This window comes from Aptenodytes patagonicus, chromosome 1 (genome assembly GCF_965638725.1).
Source record: "Aptenodytes patagonicus chromosome 1, bAptPat1.pri.cur, whole genome shotgun sequence".
Taxonomy (NCBI): Eukaryota; Metazoa; Chordata; class Aves; order Sphenisciformes; family Spheniscidae; genus Aptenodytes; species Aptenodytes patagonicus.
The window spans coordinates 22,439,351-22,445,535 of record NC_134949.1 but is presented as its reverse complement, the minus strand read 5'-3'; positions in this window follow the sequence as shown (position 1 = coordinate 22,445,535).

Here is a 6,185-nt window from a genome sequence, read left to right as displayed (position 1 = left end):
TAAGGAGATCTGCTAGGAGATAGGAGATAGAGTATTTGACTAGTCAAGCACTTGGTAATTATTGGATCACTTGTGCCCAACTTAGTTTCCTTATGCCTGATGTAAGCTATACACCTTATTTTGTGGTGATTATGTAAAACGGCTAAAACAGAAATTCAGCATCACTAAAGTGAAACAAAGCTCTGATTCCAAATATATTGACTACTGCTTTCAGCTGCAGGATTGCATTTTCAATTTGCTAATGGTTTTCCTTCTTGATGTTTTCTTTTTTTTCCTTTCTATATTGTGAAAAGAGACAATTGAACTTTTAACTTCATGGTATGAAGATGTTGTAGAGAGACAGTCTGCTTCTTTGAAATTTTCAGCTTTGCAATGTGTTGATTTTGAGATCCTGAAGTTGCTTAAAATGTGGATGTATTCCACAGGAGCTCATTGTCTGATTAATGGCCACTTACTTAAAAGTACAGACACAGCTAACGTATTACCAGTACTGTGGAATATTGAATATGATTATTTTCTGATGATGTGTAGGTAGTTTTATGTTTGGTTTTTTTCTGAAATAGAAATTAAGCATTAGAGTCAGAATATACCAACTGTAAAGTTGATCTGAATGTTTCTGCTCCTGCTCTGGTACCAAACTCAGTATAAAAATGTGGTAATGCACAGTTGTAATGCACATCTTCTATGCCATTTCTTTATCTGTGCCGTATTTAATTAACTAGCTTCCCTCCGTTCTACAGAATAGGAGATTGAAAGAGCAAGTGGCTTGCAGATTGAGCTATTCTGTTGCCTGGGCAGGTGGAGAGCTGTTCGTCTGACTTGCTTTTCAGGAATTTACAAGGCCAGGTGTGTATGTGCAAGCTTGCCTTCTGTTGCAGACTGATGCCTTGTCCTGATGCACGACTCCCCACTAGAGAGCAGCCACGCAGCTTCTGCAGGCAGCAAGTAGCTTATGTTTGGGACCTTGGAGCTCGGCACTACAGTGTAACTGTAGAAAGACAAAGTTTAGCTTTCCCATGAACCCAGTGTAACTCCTGGAGGAAGGCCACGCCGCCTACCTGCAGTCAGCTCTCCGAAACGCCTGCAGTGCCTTAGATGGCCATTGACATAGGCAGCAAAGAGAGGGTAGAAAGAGGGAAGAGAGAAAAAGTGATTCAGAGCACCTAAATTAAACTCCTGGTACCATTATACAGGAGGAGCAGCCTTCTCTCCATTGACTTCTAAAGGAGTCCTATATGATGAAGGAAAAGGACAGGAAGATTAGCAATAGCTAAAAATCAGAGACTTCTCAAATGCAAGCCGTGAGTCCTGCTTATCATCATCCCACTGCATGTTAACGCAAGATTCCCTTGTACAGTGTGATAAGACTAGCCTGCCCATTGCTACATCTGTAGCATACTTCATCCCTCCTGTTGGTGAAAGATACACTAAACTGCCATAAAACAAATAGTTTCTCTTAAATTTAATCATCTGAAGTGCTTTATTTTTTCCTAATCCCCTGTACTCTTGCCATCTTCATACTTCTAATTTTCAAACATTTATAATGATACTGGTTTTTTGGGGGGAGTTGGATTAGACGACCTCCAGAGATCCATTCCAACCTCAGCTATTCAGCTTAAATGCTGCTGCTTGAATTTGTTTGCCTCACACTCCCTGTCCTCGCACTCAGCTCTGTAGTGCTGATCAGTTTACCAAATTCATCCTTTTTGATGTACCTTGTGAAAAATCTAGCAACAAAGTTAGGACTTTAGGTGCAGTCTTGCAGTGATGAACTGCTTCCTTACAGACAAAAGTCTTTAGAAAAAAAATGAGAGCAAAGTATGGAAATGAAAAAACCCTCCCCCCCATTTTTATTGCTGAGCATGATGTTATATGGCATGGAATAGCGCTTTGGCCAGTTCATGTTAGCTGTGTTCTCGCCTACCCCCTGGGCAGGGGCAGAGTGAGAGGAAGAGACAGCCTCGACACTGTGCAAGCACCCTTCAGGAACAGCCAAAACACTGCTGTGTTATCAGCCCGGTTTAGCTGCAAATCCAAAACACAACCCCACCATACAGGCTGCTATGAAGAAAGTTAACTCCATCCTGTCCAGACACTGCACAAAGTAAAATTAATTTTGATTTGGAAAATACTGCTTGTTTAGAAAGGGCAGTTAGGAAATACCAAAAATGACCTCAAACTAGGAAAACTAATGTGTACTTTCAACTTTGTGGTGTTATATGAGCACTTCAGTATAGAAGTGGTTGTAGTAGCTCCCTGCTTTTCTGCACAGTAAAACTTTTGAGTGCAGTAGACTGAAAGTCATCCAGAAACATCTACAAATCAGAATTTTGATCCACACCTTGGCACTGGTAACTCCTAATTAAAGGCAGAAGGGTGAAGGACTCACAGCCAGCTCAGCTGCCAGTGTATGGGGTCTGTCAGAGGCAGCTGAAGGGCATTCCCTCCTTGACCTCCTTTTGCCCTGGCTTCATAGTCATTGATGAGGGGATCTGCTATCTCTACTTCTGGGGAAGAGTTAAAGGTGGATGGATCACCTTTTTTTTTTTGGCTTTGGCTGGAGAAAACAGGGGAGAAGCCAGCTTACAAAACAGGAGTGTTACAATGCCAAGTCTTAGTGCTGAATTTGTTAACTCACAAAAAGAGCATTTCAGATACGAGGTTTCCTGTCTGACAGCCACCGGGGAAGGGCCAGGTGGAAGCACCAACACAGCCAGCCAGCATCCCTGTACAGCTGCTTGGCCCACCATGGCTGAAGAGGTAGAAGCTGCCTATGACTGACCCCCACCACTGCCCACAATGTCAACCCAGGGTCCTTTTCATTTCTGTCCGCAGCTCATGCACCACAACAGGGAGCTGCTTAAGGGATGGAAAACCTGCTCAGTCACCAACCAGGCCTGGGAGCCAGCACAGCTTTGCCGTCATCAGCAAAATCACTTAATCTCTCAGTGCTTCAGGTTCTCCACCTGAAAAATGGTAACATTATTTATCCATCTTTGTAGGACTTTTTTTTTTTTTTTTTAAAGAAAAATGAAAGCAAATACTATTTAAATATCAATTTAAACTATCTATTGTTCTACTCTGTATTATTAAAAAGTCAGTTTCTTTTTTCTTAAATCAACTCCAGAATAGAAAACACATGAAATAAGCTTTGTAGGTCAGCTTAGCCCACTAAAACTGTTTCTGCTTATACTTGCACAAAGTATCATTAAATCTGACCTCTGGGTTTACCTGCTGAACACACAGGCTTAGCAAGAGCTCTGCAGTGCTGTGGCACTGTCCTTGCCCAGCCAAAACAGCAGCAGGGAAGGAAAGGAACAGTACAGACTTTCGGATTTTTTGCATGCCTTGGCTATGGAGACAGATTAAGTGCAACTTTTCCCCTTGGGTTTCTGCTCCCCTGTTAATTAGGCAGTTACTGTAAAAACTGAATGATTGGTTATTTATTATGCACAGAAAAAAAGGCAGTCTGTACTCATGTCTGTCTGGAAGTTTATCACTACCCCTCATGTCCTTTGATTTATATGCCATGGTACCTGTCCCACATCACTGGACAGCTGCATCCATCAGTTGTAAGGCTGATCTGGGGGTGGGGGAGAATAGAGGTGCTAAAAGGCCGGGGAAGGGAGGGCAAATGCAGCATTTTTATACAGTTGAGCGCAACCAAGAACTGCCACTGCACAAAAAAAACACCCTCCCACTGTAAATGCATGAAGCATAAAGCCAAATGAAAAGAAGATGTAACATAGGTATTGGTTGTATTATTTAGAATATAGCCTCGACTGTGCAATCTTACACTAGATGCGATAGCATCATGAAACCCTCCTGTTGGGTTTACATCCATTACCCTCAAGTATCGCCTGGCTCTGGAGGGGTAAGTGCAGGTTGTTGCCTCTACCCATCTCATATTGACTCTGGTCAGAGGTAAAGCTGCCCGAGCCCCATCCACCTGTGTAACAGAGCTGGAGGGTCTGTTAAGAAAGGGCCTTGCGCCTGCTTCACATGATCCAGCATAATTGAGCAGAGTGAGTGTGTGGTGGCACGTGATCTAATGAAGGGTGCTGTGTGGAAATACACACTCAGATGCGTGAAGCATGGATCTGACAAAGTAAATTCAGGATAACCGAGGCCTTAATTTGCTCTTTCAGTGGACCCTGGAGGTTGCCTCAGCCCTTTGCTTGGATGCACTCCATGTAAAGGAACAAGCAGCAGGTTTGGCTTAAACCCACTTCCACCACAGACAAATAAATTGAAATGCAGAATACCAGAAACAATCCTGTTCAACAGACACTTTGGAGTGCGGAGATTTACCCCAGCTGAAGCATCCTGAGGAGCCATGTGTCTATTTGGGTTGGAAAGCGAGCTACATCAGAGCTGGGTGACACTCTGATACTAACTCAACATTCCTAATTACTCATTACTTTTAGTATTACCTAAAAAGCAAGTAAGTTGGAGAATGCAATGGAAAAAAAAAAAAAAAGATTATAATCTCTCCTTTCTGAATTGACCTAGTCTACAAGCAAACAAATCCCAGTGCATGAGGATCCAGGTGGCCAAGCACAGTACAGATCAAGAGCCATGCAGAACTCCAGCTAACAACCTCCTCTGAACCTGCTCTATCATTAAAGGCCCCAGAGGGCAATCAGCTGCTGCCAGTGTCCCCAAGTGAGATCTTCCAAAAGGTAAGAACACCTGCACTGAAGTGCACTAAGCCAGTCAGCCCCAGAACATTCACAGGATAATATGGGTTGGCCAGGATCTCTGGAAGTCATCTAGTCCAATCCCTGCTTCATGCAGGTCCAACTGGACAAGGCCCTGAGCAGCCTGCTCTAGTGACATTTTGAGGATTACCAAGGATTGAGATGCTACCACCTCTGGGCAACTTGTTTCGAAGTTTGGCTGCCCTTATGGGGGGGGGGGGGGGGGGGGGGAATATCCTTATATCTACTCAATTTCCCATGTTGCAACTCTGTTCATTGCCTGTCATCTTATCACTGCGCCCCCTTGAGAAGAGTCTGCCTCTACCTTCTCTATACTCTCCCAGTAGCTGCTGTAGACAGCAGCAAGGTATTTCTCCTTAGCCTTCTCCTAAGGCTGAAAAAACCCAATTCTCTCTGCCTCTCCTATGCACACCACACATACTCTGTGCTACTCTGCCCAGAACCAGTTTTTGGCTACACCACCACCAAGGCTCAGAACAAGTACACACCACTGCTGATCTGGCTGCCAGTGCAAATATTTCTCCCCTTCAAACACACATTTCTCCTTTCTCTGCCCCCTCCCCACTCCCCCATCAACACCACCAAGGAAAAAGCATAAGCTTTGCTCAAGGAAGCCATAAACAACCAAGTAATCTGTTAAAATAGCTGATGTAATGTTAACAAGGAACTGGTTTTTGTTAAAAGCCAATTGTAGGACTGCATAAGCCCCTTGGCTTTGCCAATAACTAGCTGTGGAGCAAGTGGAGAGGGATCCTCACCAATAAATTGCTTCCCGAGCCTCTGGGCTCTCACAGCTCAAAGGGAAGTCCCCTGTACTCAGACTGCAGGAGTAAGAGGAGGCCCTAAATGCTGTAGAGCCAATTTAAATGCTGTAGAGCCAATTTACAGATTGCTAGATCCTGATACACTATTTCCTCATGTGCAACGGGGCCACATGCCAGGGCATCCATCTCGTCCAACATGCTTTATACTAGATGTTTTTCACTCTGAAGAGTCCCATTCTCTACAGTATCACTGAGATCTTTGAAAGAAAATTATCTGCATAAACTACTCAATCCAGTTTAAATAAACAAAATGCATCTTTGCTTTCTACCCAAAGGCCTATTTCTGTAAGCAGAGTTTAAAATCGCATCCTGTATCTGTTGACATCAGGTGGTGGGTTTTATTCTTCCTTACATCACCGGAATTAAAAAAGGTGTCAGCATATAGGTCTTACGGCCAAGTAACTAAGAGGGAGGTTTCTCTTTGAAAAAGGTGAGGGTCCTTACCTTGCTCCAAGCATACTACCAAAATCGCTGGCGAGGCAGGAGACCATACCTGCGATAATTCACTCCTCAGAAAACACTGCAAAAATACCAAGTGAGGTTTCTCTGATACCCCCTGGCCATCTGATGTTAACACAGAGCAAATACTTCTAAAGAAGTGAAGTCTGCTGAACAGTATGGTTAACAGCAAAAGTCTTTC